Below are 16,467 nucleotides of genomic sequence, written 5' to 3' on the forward strand. Positions count from 1 at the left end.
CACAACCAATTGTAAACTATTTACCAACAAAATAAGAGAAGACATTTGCAATAAAGTTCTATTCAGAGAAATAATCTGGTCTAATTTACTGCAGCACTGAACTGTTCTCATTGCCAGAGGAAGACCACTCCACAGGCATCCATTAATTTGTTTTCTACACTTCAATTTTCAAGGTGTTAAGTCCCTCTGTATTCGTTTTCTGCTGCAGATCTGGTTTGCATCAAATGCCTAATGGAATCCAAGCTCAAGAAGCTTTCCCATTAGAGAAATTTTAAGTACATCTCTATTTTTCCCCAGTATAATAATGCAAACAAAGTATGACCCTACGAATCTGACAGTTACACGCCCTTTTCCCAAATTTCTTTGTGATATGGTGGCTGCTTGTCTCTCCTAAAGTCTCCTTGTCTCTCCTTTAAATATTGGGAGGATAGAGGAAGGGAGACAGAGATACACCCACTGATGCTAGGTTTATGTCTTTCCTTACTATGGGAAGGATACTGAGGGAAAAAAAGTGCAACATAGATCCAATCCCATCTTAAATAGTTTTGCCCTGGGGGATGTCATTAAGCCCCAAAATAACAATAATAATTGGTCTTTTGCTCACGTTTTTAATTACCCAGCTGTTCCTCAGCTCCTGGTGAAGATACTGGTATATTTTTGCTGGTCTCAACATAAACAATCAAATGAACGTTTCACTACTTTTCCCTTTTTTTTTTTATTTACTGTATACAAAATCTAACACACACTTCATTAGTAAGTCAAAGAAGAGCTGAAAAAAACCCCCCCTTTTCTTTTTACATGAACATTTTTGACACTCTTAATATTTCTTTTCTGCTTCAGGTCCATATTTTAGGGAGAAATTCTTCTGACTTGGTGATGTTTGATATTGTTATCTGACAGTCTCATCCCATTGCTTGAATCTGGGTCTGGCTATCTAACTTTAAGAATCCTTTCTTATCTAATGCCTTTGCTTTACTTGTGACTGGTGCCACCCTAAATAAAGTCGTAGAATGAGATTCATATCACCCGACTTGAAATGCCTACAAATGTAGATATCTACATATGAGGCAGGCATTTAAATTTTCTTTGTACTCATTGGGATGACAGAATCACTACTTGAGTGCAATTCATCTGGCTTAATTTAGATGTCTTCATTAGGATGAAAGGAATTGTGTCCTAGAAAAGTCCACTTCATCCACGGGCTATAAATGGAGTGACTACAACAAGATTAATTGAAGTTATACTTGTAAATATCACAAATTTAGCAATATAAAGTTAACATTTTCCATTTTCTACTGTTCTTTAATAATTCACTTCAAGTTAGTTATTCTCTTTTTCTTGCATAAGAACACTTAAAAAACCACCAACCACTTCTTTCCCACAGACACATTTTTCCAAATAATTTTTTACTTAATCACTTCTGCTCATGTATCTTTTCTTTACATCCATCTAAAAAATGACTCTCAGAAGGAATGTACTGCTCATTTTGGAATTGGATCCAAGATCTAGTCAGTTGAGTTTTATCTTTTTTATTTTTTTCTGTAATTATATTTACAGCAATTGTAATTATACACTTATGTTTCTCAGCCTCATTGATTGCACTCAGTCCTTTGCCTCCAGCCTTACAATAAACACAGCAAGTCCAACTGTCTGCATTATCTCATAGACTGTTACCTTCCTCCCCATCCTTCTGATAGGTTTTTGCTCTAAAATATTCAAAAATATTCAGTTCAAAGACTCAACCTCTACCTTATTCCAGCCCTACAGCTTCAGGTCATATGAAGAAAACAGTTCTGCTATTGACCCTTTCCCCTTCTTGAATCATTAAATAGCTTTTTCTCTCATGAAATGAAGCTAAAACAGGAAGATAACAAATTGCAGATGTGACAAGCAGTTACTTTGGTAAATCTCACATTGTGCTTTTATCTTGCTTCAGATTTTACCATTATTCTTCTGGTGCAGTACATGCTTTCCCTTATTAATTTGTCTACATTCTCCAACAAAAGATGAACTTCCATCATTTCAAGGAGAGCATTCTTGTGATTGTTATAAACCACTGTTGCTTCATCTGTGCAAGATTTTTTTAAACCTCATACTCTTTAACAGCTTTGATCTCCACCAGCTGGTTCTTCACCCCAAGAGCAGTCTTTCAGCATCCTTTCTTCCTCCTGAGGAAATATATAATTAGTTTCAACATTTGTCCAGTTTTTTACGAATGTTTCCAGCAATGACTGCAGGTCATAGGCAAGGCAAGATACATGTCTTAAACACTTAACATCAGACATTTTCTCTTTTATTTTCAATTTTATAAACAAGCTCTTTTCTTCCATTACCCAGTCAGTGGGATCTGTCCCCAGAATTTCTTACAAATGTGTTCTGATTTGTGAATGTGTGTGGTAATCATTCTAATAAATGCTATGAATTCCACCCATTCCAGGTCCTTTCCAATTTATAGTTGTGCCCAAACCCCTTGCACATCTTCGTATGGACTCTTCACTTCTTACTCATTAATCTTGATTAGCATTAGTCCCAAGGGGCTTCAATTAGATCAATTCTCCTCTTTGTTGGTGCTTTATGTACCAAGGACAGTGCTGCCCCATGTGGGCTTCAACATAAAAGTTGATTTTAAAGGCCAACCATCAAAGGTAACAGTTTTAAGTCCTGCCAAACTAAGCATAAGAGTAGAAATCCATTGAAATGAATAAAAAGAATCCTACAAGCTTGGCCAAATTTAGGATCGTGGTCTCTGGTGTGTCAAAGCAAATACATACACATTTGTGTGTATATATGTTTTCTGAAAACCCAAGGTTAGATTTTTACTTTTTATCCTCTTAGAGTCAAAAGTGGAAAGCTGTAGTCTTCCAATATATAGCACATGTGAGAGTGGTTTGTGATATTTCTAAAGGCCTCCCTCATCTGCAGGAGTACTTGTTATGGATTATTTACAAGTTCCTTATCTATGCATAATGGCCAATTCTGCAGCAGGAATTCCTTCAGAAATCTCTGGGAGGGTCAGACTTTTCATCCAGGATGTCAATTAACACATGTAAGCACACAAGCCATGCCTATCAGTCTACGTACAGGAGAAACTGCTGGTGAAAATCTTGGGGATAGCTGAAAATTTCCATCTGAGTACTGATACCCTCCTATACCACACTACAGCTATGGGGCAAGTTTTGATTTCTTCCTACTTCTCACTTCTTACACTAACTTCAGGGGACTTGTGATCCTAATTATTCACCAGCATTGACTAGGTGCCTATTTTGGCTTTGGCTTTCCAGCTTGACAACCAAATCAGAGCTCTTTGGCAAACAAAACCTCTATTCAGCCAAGAGTGTTGGCTCATGGAGCTCCTCACTAGGGAGCATTTGGTTATAAAATCAATAAACAGCTGTCAAGGAAGGAGCAAAGCTTCTGGAGTTTGTTGCTGTACTGAATTTTCCAGACAGATCTTTTTGGGAGCTGATGCCGAGCTCCATCCCAGCTGTAAACACATCTGTGATCAGTCTCACCCTTGTGGAAGTTTGTTGTGAGATTCCATGGTACTTCAAGAGAGCTGGCTAATGCTGTGTGGGGCAGAGCAGCCAAGCAGATAAAAAGGGTCGAGTCTCATGTGAGATATTTCAGAGAGCGGCGTCCTTCAGGAGGAAGCAGGAGTGTGGTAAGCACTCGACAAGCACTCCTCAGACACGTTTTCTGGGAGGTGTGTAAGTGACCTCAATGCACTCCTGGAACTCTATTCCAGACTGTCGTGTGATGCCATAAGGATCTCTGTAAGGAGCTCAGAGGATCTGTCCTCTGGGACATGCTCCTGGTTTATTGCAGCAGAATGGTGTCAGCATGGCCACTGACTAAAATGTAAGTCCTAGAGGGGTGTGAAAACACATTCTGAGGGGTTGATAGGAGCCAATTACAGAAATACAGATGGCTTACAGAAAACAAAGTTGTGTTTGAGTTCTGTCCTAAACTGAAGTATTCTGAAGTCTTTATATCATGCTAGAGCAGTTAACCTCACACTTAACTTTTCCACTATTTGCTCAAGCAGCAACGGATATTCTACTTTCTGTGAGAACTGTCTCAAAGGTGAAGTACAGCACAATGACTACTCTTTCTGAAATGAACTGTGAATGACAAAAGATTTTAAGCTTTTAAGCTTTTGTGTATAACTTGGAAAGTAAGAGAAATTACTTTGAAGCCAAGGGAGCATTCACATGCTTAAGAACTTTGTTATTCTGAAAACTGAGCAGTCATCCAGAGTATAAAACAGCTAAACAGCTGAGTTTCCTGTAAGTAGTTTCCATACTGAAGTCAGTCAGGGAGATTTCGTGTCTTAAAGAAAGATTTAGATAGGCTATGCCTCTATAAACTTTATAAATTTTATATTCAGTAAGTTCCTCTGAGGATAATGTAGAATTTAACATATGTGGTGCAAAACCTATTATTTATCCATGGCATCTTGCTGGATGTTGTAATAGCCCTTGGGGGCAGCAACAGAAGTTGCATCTCTTGCTTATGGCAAGTTCAGAACTTGGAAACTGCTCCACAGTGTTTAATGTGCAGTCAACCCCAAGCCTGTGATTCTGGCGCATCAAATAGGCAATATGACAATGGCTAAATGACTGGGAGGAACAGATTTCCCTTCACAAATTAACATATGAACCATAATAAGTCGTAACTTATTTACTTGAAATAAAGAAAGTCTGAAAAGGTGGCTGGAAATCATAGAGTCACAGAATCACAGAATGGTTTGGGTTGGAAGGGACTCTTGTTTCAACCCCCTGCTATGGGCAGGGACACCTTCCATTAAAACAGGTTGTTCATAACCCTGTCCAAACTGACCTTGAACACTTCCACAGATGAGGCAGCCCCAGCTTCTCTGGGAAACCTGTGCCAGGGCCTCATGCACATGAGGAAGGATTTCTTCATGAGAAGGGTAGTCAGGCATTGTAATGGGTTGGTCAGGGAGGTGGTGGAGTCACTGTCCCTGGAAGCGTCCAGGGAACAACTGAATGTGGCACTCAGTGGTCTGGTCTGGCTGACAGGGAGGGGATTGGTTGGAGGTTGGACTTGATGAACTCAGGTCTTTTCCAGTCTTAGTGATTCTGTGATTCATTTTGTTTTGAAAACAATAATTAGGATCTCAAAGAGAAATACTGATATAAACCTCCAATATTGACATAAACCAAAATACCAATTCAAACTCTTTATTTTGTGTAGCAGTTCAATATCTCTGCAATGAAATATATATCAGTGGTGTCCAAAATGAGTTTAAAGTTGCATAAAATTTGCTCCTGCCTCAAAATTCTAGTTTCTTTTACAACATCTAGTGTAGTACTTTACAGAATTTGTGTACTGGAATTGTTGCTTTCAGTGTGGACTGAAATGTCTGTTACTTGTTTTAAACCCCAGGACAACCTTCTTGCAAACAGTGTTCTAGAGAGACACTCAAAATAACTGCAAACAAAATAGCTCTTGATGTAGAAATGCAGCAGTCGTGTCAGAATAATGTTGCTCCTGAACTAATAATCCTGCTTCAATGAGGACAGCCTTGTTCTGCTCCCAGAACATGAGCTGAGGTTGGTGCACAGCCCTGAAACGTGCAGGTTTGGAGACCTGCATTAACTCAGAAATCTTCTGTTTTCAACTCAGAGCTACAGAGCCTGATGTAGATAGGGAATTATTTACATATTTTTTGGAAGGCACCCTTAGAGACCTTCAGCCTTTGGATCAAAGTAGGGCTGTGGGCAACCATGAACCACATAACTGGCAATTTTACCTAGTCAACCCTAAAAATTTGAGGGTGGAGATTTCAGTCTCTTTGGGCAACCTCTTCCTGTGCTGCATGAAATGACCTGAACCTCAGGAATGCTTTAACTCAAGATGAGAGTGTACCTTTGGCTCCTACTCCATCCACAGTAATTCTCAGGCCCTTTCCAGAAGGGAGTTCCCAGGCTTTGAAGAGCTGTGTGCAAGATTTTGGAGCATTTCCCAGCACACATTAAAAACTTCAGCTTCTCCTTGGTGGACTTTGCAAGTTGTCTCCTGTCTCAGTGCTGCAGACTAACAAACTCAGTTGGTCTGAAACTCTATATTTTGGTATCTTAGCCTCTTCCCATAATTTAGCATAATCTACAAGTTTGCTGAAGGTTCACTGTGCCCCATCATCTGGACTGTGGCTGAGGAAATGGACAACGTGGGCATCTGCTGTATTCAGGACTACTGCCACTGCTAAATTAATCCCATTTTCCTTAAAGCCACCTAAACTGTATCATAGATTAGTTAAAAAATAAGCTCTGACATCCCCTGATATATTCATTCCTCTTTGGGCAGTATGTTATATCAGGTTATGGTCACTGGTAGCTTTACCCAGCTATTTTTTCAGCCCCAAATCTCCACATTTGTCTGTAGTTCATGGCCTGAAATTAGTCCCAGTCAAAAGTCAACAGAAGGGCTCTCGAACCATGTGCAAGTTATGATTCCACTGATTCACAGATGGTTTTCTGGTCCCCAACAACGTTTAGAAAATGAAATATGACTGAACATTTGTTATGCAGATGCAGAACCATGTCTTGGGCAGCAAGCAAAGTTGATTTGTGTGGATGAAACCACGTTCTGTTCAGCAACATCAGCGCGGACAGCTCGGAACTGGGTCAGCATCAGCTAGACTGATATGTAAGCCATGAAAACTCACACACGCCAACAGCTGCTCTCTCACTGGTGCTCTCCTATCACTCCCCCTATCGCTGACTCATATTTAATTCATAACTCATGAAATTATCTGTATTCCCCTGTGTTTAAGGCAGATCACATCAACCTACAATGAAGACAAGCAAAGCATCACCTTAAGTGATGCTCAATAATTTTTTTACTCAGTTTCTTCAACAGAAGTTCCTTGATTTATTTTTATGATTTATTACATATATAATTTTGGCAATTTTTTTGCTGGTGACTCTCTACAAGAAAGATTTTTCTGTTGCACTGCCCAGTTTTAAATTATGAAACTAATATACCTTAAGAAATATCTGGGATTATTGGCTATAGTGTAAGAATTGGAACTTAAAACAGAACAGTGGAACAAATTACTTTTCATAGGTGTTATTGATTCCAGAAATCCAAACAATGAAAAGATTGCACAGAACATCTATTGGACAAACTTTTCAATAGAATTTAGCAGCCTCAGCTGGTATGGAATTGATTAAATATTAAAAAAAAAAAAAAGCTAATCAAAGCACCAGTTGATCTAATTTTTTTTTCCTCATTCAAGGCAGCATTAAGATCAGTACAGAAATTTTGCATTTAATGCAACTTAAATGCCAAACTTCTATATATCTGCTGTGGGAGTCTTCTCACTTAATATTAGATGGATGCAGACATTTATATCTGAAATTCTAACTGAAGGTTCTCTTTACAACTGTTTTATGCCCTGCATAAGTGTTTGCTATGGGAGCCAACCTAGCCATTACTAGTAAGCTACACCAAGTGCAATACAGTTAATTTATGAGGGTTTGTGTATGCACTCAGCTCTGGTGGTTGCATGTGACTTCAAACTCCAGAGAAAAATGCTCTGCATCACCACAGGTAGCAGCAACCCCCCCAGAAAGAATAGACACCTCTGAATGTCTATAAAATGGTCACATCAGTTTGGTACCAAAGAAGCTGAGGATGATTACAATCTGTCATAACTTGGGCAGACCTACTAGACAGGAAACCACCATCCAAGTTTAAAATTGACAGTGCTGAATTGCCAGCACTCCTGCTATTGCCGAAAACCTGCAATTTTCACACTCATGTGGACAGTCCTCCTGAGCTGCATCATTTCCAAGAGCTCACACTTTGGTAATGCTTAACTCCCCATTGGGAACTTAATGGACTCTTCCAGTTTACACCAGCTGAGTGCCAGTGGGATGTGACATCCTGGGCATTGAAACACAGCTTGCAAAGAACATGTTGTTCTCTATAAAATTCAGCCCCTGAAGGTAGATATCTAAATGCGTTTTCAGACCATTTAATCAGTGGTATGATTCTCTCTGTGTGCATTAGTCTCCATGGGGCATAGATACTGCAACAGTTCCAGAGATAAAATCAATTGGTGAGGTCTCAGGGCACACAGAACCCACCAAGTACGTACATCAAGAAGTGCTGGCTGATTCCCTTCTGCCTCAACTACCCTGTTACTAAAAAGACATAACAAAATTCATCCATTCACAGATGTTATAAATCTTAAGCAGGTCTTACAATAATACAGTGCAGGTGAAGTTCATCATTGACAGCCAGAAAGTTTTTCTTATTAAAAAATTCTTGCTATGATTTGAGGTCTGTTGTATGCATATTAACAATTATAATAATATTAAGTTCCAATCCAAACTCCTTCAGATAAACTTAGCTTATTGGCAAATTGGAAATATTAAAGTTTACCACTATATAGTTTGCTGAAGTCCTGTAAGACCAAGACAGCCTATGTTAGGTTCTGGCATTGCTCATATTGACACTTTGGTAGCTGTGAATAAAATAAAATAAACAGGTAAACAAGACCATACACCTGAATTTGACCAGCTTCACAGAAGTCAACACGCATCTGTCTTTGTTACAAGCAAAGAAGTGAAGGCACTGGAAAGTGAAGAGCTAAATGGGTAAAAAAATCCCTAGAAGTCCAGCATTTCTGAGAGCATGAAGAGAACTGCAGGGAGAGTGAAGGGGACTGTGGGATAAATAAAATTGGCCATCATATTGATTAAAGGAGTAAGTTGTTTGGTTTTGCCTTTAACTCCTGGAATGATAAATGTAGGATTCTGAAAACTGGCAGAACAATACCATTTGCTTAAAGGCAGTATGGGCAAAGGGTTAAGAAAGATCTCTTGCACTGACAGAAAGGAATGCCAATGAAAGTCCCATAATTTGACTTCAGGCTAATCACACACTACATAACATAGAGAAAGGTAATGCACAGTTCCAATGAATATTTAGTAAGCAAGAAAGGCTGTTTCCATAGAGAAAGCCCATTTTGGAATTCAGAAGATAGGGGCTAAGTTGCAGCTCTGCCACTGATGTGTTACTTGCTGTCTTCCTGATTTAACTCTCTGTAAGAGTGAGATAGCAATACCTTTTTCTCCATCATAATTTCTGTGGTGACACTTATGACCAGGATCTGACTTTAAGAACTTTTAAAATGTGGATCTAAAGTAGATTTTAATCTCTATAGGAGACTGGAGGAAAGAAATGGCTGAGACACAGATCAAGAAGTACAGGGAAATATTGGTGTTTTATTGTTCTGCAAGGGAGGCAGAACTTCTTATACATCAGGACCTCCGCCGAGATTTCTCAGAAGTATCAGGACAAAGGGAAGTCTCAAAGGAGGTTTTGGCCTGTGACAATGGAAAGAAAAGGTGGTTTCTTCCCAGCATTTTCCCCACAGAAAAATCATGAACATACATAACTGCAAAACTGAATAGGCTGGAAATGGATGTTTGTGCAATGGGCAGGACAAAAGCGGGAATCAATTTCTGAATACCTAATCACAGAGAGCAGTAGAATGATGATAATGAAAGGCTTTGAGATAAAGGGCTTATCAGATGCACCAGACACATGTGGGGAAATGTACAGAGTAGTGTGCAAAGGCCAAAACAAAAAGGTGAGCTAAACAAAACCAGACTCAAGTTGTCAAGGTCAGAGAAAATCATAATGGAGATGCAACAGCTTGGGAGGCTGGAAAAGGGTTTTTTCTGTCTCTTATTTCTATTCAGATTGTAAAAGCTTTTGTTCAAGACCTCTTCCTGGCTTTGAAAGGCTTTTTACTTTTAGACAAAAAGCTGGATTTTTCGGCTGCCATGATGTGAATTTCAACTTTTTACTTGCCATACCTATTTTTTTCCTTATTGCAAGGCAGAGAAGCACTGTCTTTCTGGATGGCATGTTGGGCATCTCAAATACAAGAGTGAAAACAGAAGGTTTGCATCTGGAGTGCCAGCAGCAATACAGGAATGAAAACAAAGATTCTCCATGTTCACATTTTTTTCTTCTTTCTCTACAATACATTCTTAAAAGATTGTTCATGTAAGGCATAGAGATCACAGGGGTCCTTCCTGTCCCATTCATCTCTTCCCATTCCACTTCCTCCAATTGTGGTCATCAACATCTGTAGGCTGAGCATGTGTAGGTTGTCACAGCTGTGTATTTAGAACTGTGACACTGAGATAGTGATAATGCTGAAATAAATCACCAAATATGTTCATCCTGAGTTAACTTTCCACATCTATGCAGTAACAAGCACTTTGAATAGCCAGCAAGAAAAGAGAAATTAGATAGTACCTGCATTTGAAACTCAGGCAAAATTTAAAAATAACATAAGCATCCTAAGTCGTGGCTTACAAGCAGTATGGAGGTCAGAGGGAAGATAATTTTTCTTTAACATTTAATGTAAGACATTTGCTGTATTATAAAGATTGTGAAACAGTATGTGCACCAGTCTATGTTTATGTTAAAAATATCCAAATGGACACAACTGAATTTTGATACTTTCATTTCATTATCTCTGTCATCTATCATTTTATCTGAGACTGGAGATGGGAGGTCTTCCTTCCCCAGTTGTGCCAGCTCTGAATACAAATACAGTCAGAGCTTAAACTAGAGTTAAGTAGAAGATATAAATCTACAATCCTCAACCCTCTCAGTGCCTGTGCCAAGCTACACCCTTTCCCATAGAATTTAGGAACACCTATTTTCAGTGTAAATTGTCATTTTGTCAGCAGAAGGCTTTAAGGAAAAAAATAAAGCAGAAACAATGCAAAAAAAAATTAGGGAGACAAAGAGGGAGATTAAGACAGGAGTGAGGCAAAGCAGATAAAAGTACAAAAGCAGGGCTGAAGATCTGTAGGACAGAAAAGGTCACTGCAATAATGAGGCCCTCAGCAGGCAAAAACCTGCCCTGGATTGTGAGTTACTCAGAGCAGCTCCAGGAGTCTGAAACCCCAAGATGGGCTACTTTGTATTCTTCCTGCTATACCAGTACCAAGATTGCATTTCCAGCTCCCAGCTGCTTCACAGCAGTGCTGGGGATTCAGTTCTGGGAGAAGAACCAAAATATTTGGCTATGTTTGTGTGTGCAATGCACAGTAAGTTCCTTTCTTATATCTGTGAAAAACTGTGAGATGGGGAAAAAATAATCAAGGCAATAACAGCTATCACCAAACTGTCTTACTGAATGTGCTGGTTTTGGCTGGGTAGAGTTAATTCCTTTCCCAGTGGTTGGTTTGGGGCTGTGTTTTGGGTTTGTGCTGAACACAGGGTTGGTGATACAGAGATGTTTTTGTTGTTGCTGAGCAGGGCTCACACAGAGCCAAGGCCAGGCTGGGGAGGGGCTGGGGGTGCCTGGGAGGGTAGGAGGAGACACAGCCAAGACAGGTGACCCCAACTGACCAAAGAGATATTCCAGATTTTATGGTATCATGCTCAGGATATAAAGTGGGGGAAGAAGGAGGAAGAGGGGACATTAAACTTCTTTTTTCTTGTTGGGAAAAAATAAGGGGGGGAAACTCTTTCTGCAGAAATAGACTACGACGAGGTGTTACATATCAAGTTGTGCAATGGCTTTGAATGAAGGCTGAGATTCTTATTTAGTTTGTTTGTTGTTTTGTGTTGTTTTTTTTCAATAGCTGGAATTACTCAGAAAACAAGTGAGATGGCAGAAGGAGCCATTTCCAGCATGTGTGTCCAGCATTTTCAGTCACAGATTTACACACTCCCTGTGTATTTTTCAGCACAGATAAAGTTTCCCTTGTAGCAATTTTAAAACTACTAATAACATATTTTTCTTATTTACCTGCTGCTGATTGCTAGCTAATGCTCCACAGCTCCATGGGGCACAAGCTGAATATAGCAGTTTGGGACAAAAAACCAGAAGATCAAGACTTTCCAAGTGTAATTCTTCACTGAACAGTTTATCTTTCCAATCCATGCTTTGATTTGCATCTCATATACATATGTTTATACATTTATGTCCATAGTTTTTCAGTTTTAGTTTCAGCAAAGACCATTGCTGGAGGATTCAGATAATGATTAATTACTTTCACTCCAAAGAAACATGCACTGTGTTGTTTGAACAAATAGGTGCTGTGTCACTTGTTGTGCCTATTTTTACTAGAGAAAACACTCATTATTAAAGTATTGTTGCCTTCTATATATACAACCTTTCGCAAATCTTGTGAGTGATGCCCTGTGTGAATATCAGAGAGTGGAAGAGAATCACATTTCACACAGCAGGAAGGGGATGAAGGGAATTCCCTATCTTTGGGGGTTTTTTTTAGTTATTTTTCCCTTTCTGACACCAGCAGCTGCAGAGCTGTGGGATGTTCATGTAAAGAAGGATGTCAGTGTGGCAGCTCTAAAGAAGAGTGCAGGGTGTTTGAAGAAGCTGTTGAAAGAGAACCAGTGGCACGAGGGAAACATGCAACAAAATTATCATAGATTAGAGACAAACAAGAGGAACAGGTCACAGCCCAGCCAGGGAACTGCCACGTTTTTTTCTCAGCAGTGGAAAGATGCAGCCATAGCCAACATCCATCAGAATAAACAAACTGAGTGCCCTGTTCTAGTCTCAGGTCCCCCTTCCTGTGCAACTCATGGAGGTGTTCACTTTGCAGTGCACTGGATCACACAGATGATTCATCCTTCCCTTTAAAAAAATAACTTGGCATTTTTTGTTGCTCAGGGTATAAGGCATTCTGTGTGTCTTCATGCTTCAGAACTTTCTTGGTTGTATGAGCCGAATCGATTTTAGGCAGAGGATAAAGAGTTTCTTGTGTTGGCAACAGGGCTTGGAGCTGGTTTCTGATGCACAGGTGGACTTCTCTGTGCAACTTCCTCATGAGAGGAGAGAATAATACAATTTTTCAAAGAATATAAGGACGGGCACCTGAGGAACTGGAAAATAAAATTATTCAATGTTTTCCCTTGCCTGATGTTTTATTCATGCTAATGTAGATCCAGACTTTTACTATAATACATTAGTTAGAAAGCCCATCTAGAAAAGCACTGTGTCTAATATTTTTTTTATCTCTTTTTCTCTTTTTTTAACTTGTTGGCTTCTTGCTGGTTTAGCAACTTCAAGAGAGACACCTGGTCCTGGTGCAAACCAGTCACAGAGATGAAGAACTCAAAGACAGCAGTGAAATAAGAGTCAGTAGGACTGGAAAGGAAGCAGAATCCATGACTGGGAAAGGAGTAATTTATCCACCACTCTTTCATTTAAGATTTCAAAGTGCTTTCTTAAAATGTCAGTCAGTTAAAACATTTGGCAATTTTCCACATTTTCGTGTTACACACAGAAAATAAATTAAGTTTCCAAAACAGAAGAAAATAAGCTTTTAATTGCAGAAATATCAGAACAGGGACTTCCACAGTATCACCCTCTAGTTACAAGCAAAACACCTACAAAAGCTATTTTTTTTCTCAAAGCATGTTCAGATTTTAGAAAGCAACGTTTCTGCTGGAAACCCATTTGAAAAGTCTCATAGGCTTGAAACAATGACAACATAGTCAAAATTAGTTGTAATAACTAAGCCCACAGTCCACGCATTTACTTTGTGGGTAGTGTGTTCATGCTGTCAAAACCATTTCCAACACCATTATCAGTACCTTACCTTCTTTGAGGGTAGGGATCTATCTGCTGTTTATTCATCTGAAGCCACATTTGAGATGTCCTGTATCACACTTTACTGAGAATCCTTTCTTTATTTTCCATAGCATTTGGGGGATGTTCCCTATTCCAACTATTTACCTGTCTCAGGATCTCGTGCAAAATGCCTGTCACAGAGATAATTTGATCAAAGCTGCAGCCTGCCAGAACTGCATGGCCATACAAAACTGAATTTCCTTTTGTATATTTCCTATAGTGCTGTTGTAAGCATACTTAACTTTCAAATGTAATTTTCCTGTGTGTTTCTAAATAACTAACAAAGATCCAGCCTCATCCCTTCATAAGGAAAAAGAAAAAAGCTTTAACATTGGGATGGTTTGGGTTGGAGAGATGGTATAAGCTAGCTCTGGATAGAGGACCAAAACCCTCTCATAAATTAACAAACTGTGACACGCTGTAGTAAGTAGTTATCCCTGTCTGGATTTCTACTTTTCTTTTTACACACCATTTGCCAGGTAACAGTTCCTGGCAGAACACAGCACTTGTCCTAAGATTCATGAAAACTTAATGGAGCTTGATTTCAAAAGCAGAGAGACAAAAATAGGTGGTGGAAGAATATCTTAACATAGAATGTTTTGTAAAAACCTCCTGTGTCTCATAAGATAATATCTTACAACATTAATTTTGTCCTTGTTTTCTGTTAGCTCCTTCCTGCCACATTATCTTTTAATGAATCTCTCTTCCATTCTGCTGACCTGATTAGTGACAAATCCATTTTCCTGTTTTAAGAGATTGAGCAGAAAAAAACCTGCAGAAGACATCCAGATTTCCAGATAACATCCAGTCAAGAGGCCTCTCTGCCGTCTAAATCTTCCCAACTGAACAGGATGATCTGCCACTGCCACTCTGGATAACCCCACAAAATCATGGCTGATGTAGAAAAGGATGAACAAGACTAAATGTTGCCACCTGTCAGTGAACTGGAAGGATTTATCAGATCAGGCAAAAATGGATAAAAAAGAAAATAAAGAGAAATATCCATGGTCACAAAGTTGTTCACTGACAGTAGTGGTGGCTCAGACCCCCTGCTATCCATCTCCCCTCCTGCTCTATTTTTATCTCTGACATCTTTCACCTGAATTTATGTAAATTTATGTAAATTTAAGTAGATATTAACAGAAGTTTTCCTTCTAGGATGTTAAAAAGTTTCAGATTTTACCATCCATCCTTTAATATCATACTATGGCAACATATAATCATCCAAATTTCATTTTCTGTGTACACTGGAGCCTGTAGAGCTGTGTGCTGAAAGATAATTTTCATTGCTAAGAGAAGGTATCACACTTTTTTTATAGTGCAGATATCCTAATAATAAAAAAAAAATACATTGTCTCCACTTGGAATAGTTAAGTACACTTTGATTAAATCAAAACCTCTGAGTTTCTAAATGATTTGAAATCTTTTTATACCAAAGCCACTAACGGAATATTTGGTCTTTACAAAATTAAGGCATTTATGCTTGTACATAAAATAATAAAAAAAAATCACTCAGAAAATACGTAGATTAAAAGTCTGTGGGGGTGTTAGATCACAGATGTTTTAAAGGTCATTGCTCAGATCTTCCCCAAAGTCATCTGAGCCTTATTTTGGATCAGCCTGAACTTGGGTTTGTCTCTTGGTTACCTTCCTGGAACTTTAGAAGAAAACAAATTCTATTCCTATGCCATTTCTTACCTATATTACCAGTATGCAGGTTAAAAATTTACCTAAGCAAGAGCTTTAGAGGGCATGTTAAGAAAGATAATCTGATCTTCAGAAAGAAAAAAAAAATCCAGAACAAAACCCATTAGAAAACAGTTCAAGCTGGGCTAATATTTAGCCACCTTAGTTTAAGGACAGTCTGGAATATATTCCTCAGAATTCATGGCAGCATTTAATTTTATTTTTACACTAAGTGACAATTTCACAGGCTTAGCAAGTGCATCTGGGCTAAAATGCCACTTCATAGCAAATGCCCTGGAGAATCAGCTGGTGTTGTATTTTAGTTAATAATACATTCATTAGCAGAATTTGGATAATTCAGAGAGATTTATAGATGGGAGTGAGGGAAACTGCTTTCCACTGACCTGATATAGGAACTTCATCATAACACATGGCTACTCTGCCACAGGTCCCCACCTATAAAACTGATATAATGACACTTATCTTCCCATGCAACATCAATTAATGTTTTTCCTCTATCAGACACTTCATTAAGTCCCTTAGTCCCAGCTCTGGAGAGGAAATAAACACCTCCATGGACTCTGCAAGGCAGGAGATATGTTAGGCTGCCAATCTCCATAAACTGGGGCTGTATCCTCTTTTCCTTTTCCATAGCTGTTTTGTCCTAAATGACAAGAATTAGAATTTAATACCAGGGAAAACAAACAGACATTTAATTAGCCAAATGTTGTATTTCTTGTACCAAAGATTTGCTCCCTCCTGTATCTACATTCCACATCTTTTTCTTACTTAAAAGAGAAACAGAGAGAGAAAATCCAGATAAATCTGATGGCGTTTGCTCTGTAATACCCATGCCTGACAAGGTTACTTAACAGGATTTTTGCTGTAATGCTTTTCCATCCAAAACCAGCTAAAAGCCCATCTTCAATTTATTAGATTTTAAAAAATTCTTTCTGTTACCCTGTTTTTAGGGAATTTGTAAGTGGCAAGAGGAGGGCAGGGAATCCAGTAAGTTTCGAGCAAAGCAGTAATTTCTGAGAGGATCTCAGTGCATAAATGTATTCCATTTTTATTTTCATTTTTTAAACATGGGGACAAATGTGAAGACTTTACAA

The 16,467-nt window shown here is 38.8% G+C and overlaps 1 long non-coding RNA gene across 1 annotated transcript in view; it reads right to left on the minus strand.

Annotated features, from left to right (window-relative positions):
• Positions 1-479: 479 nt before the first annotated feature.
• The window catches only part of LOC121676842, a 54,557-nt gene continuing 38,569 nt past the window's right edge, over positions 480-16,467 (minus strand). Inside the window, exon 5 of the long non-coding RNA XR_006020626.1 lies at positions 480-2,168. This is a non-coding gene — a long non-coding RNA (uncharacterized LOC121676842). The remainder of the gene's footprint in view (positions 2,169-16,467) is intronic.

Source organism: Corvus kubaryi, unplaced genomic scaffold (assembly GCF_017639235.1).
Source record: "Corvus kubaryi isolate FWS band 111438036 unplaced genomic scaffold, C.kubaryi_AGA036_p1.0 split1-131, whole genome shotgun sequence".
In the NCBI taxonomy this organism is placed as follows: Eukaryota; Metazoa; Chordata; class Aves; order Passeriformes; family Corvidae; genus Corvus; species Corvus kubaryi.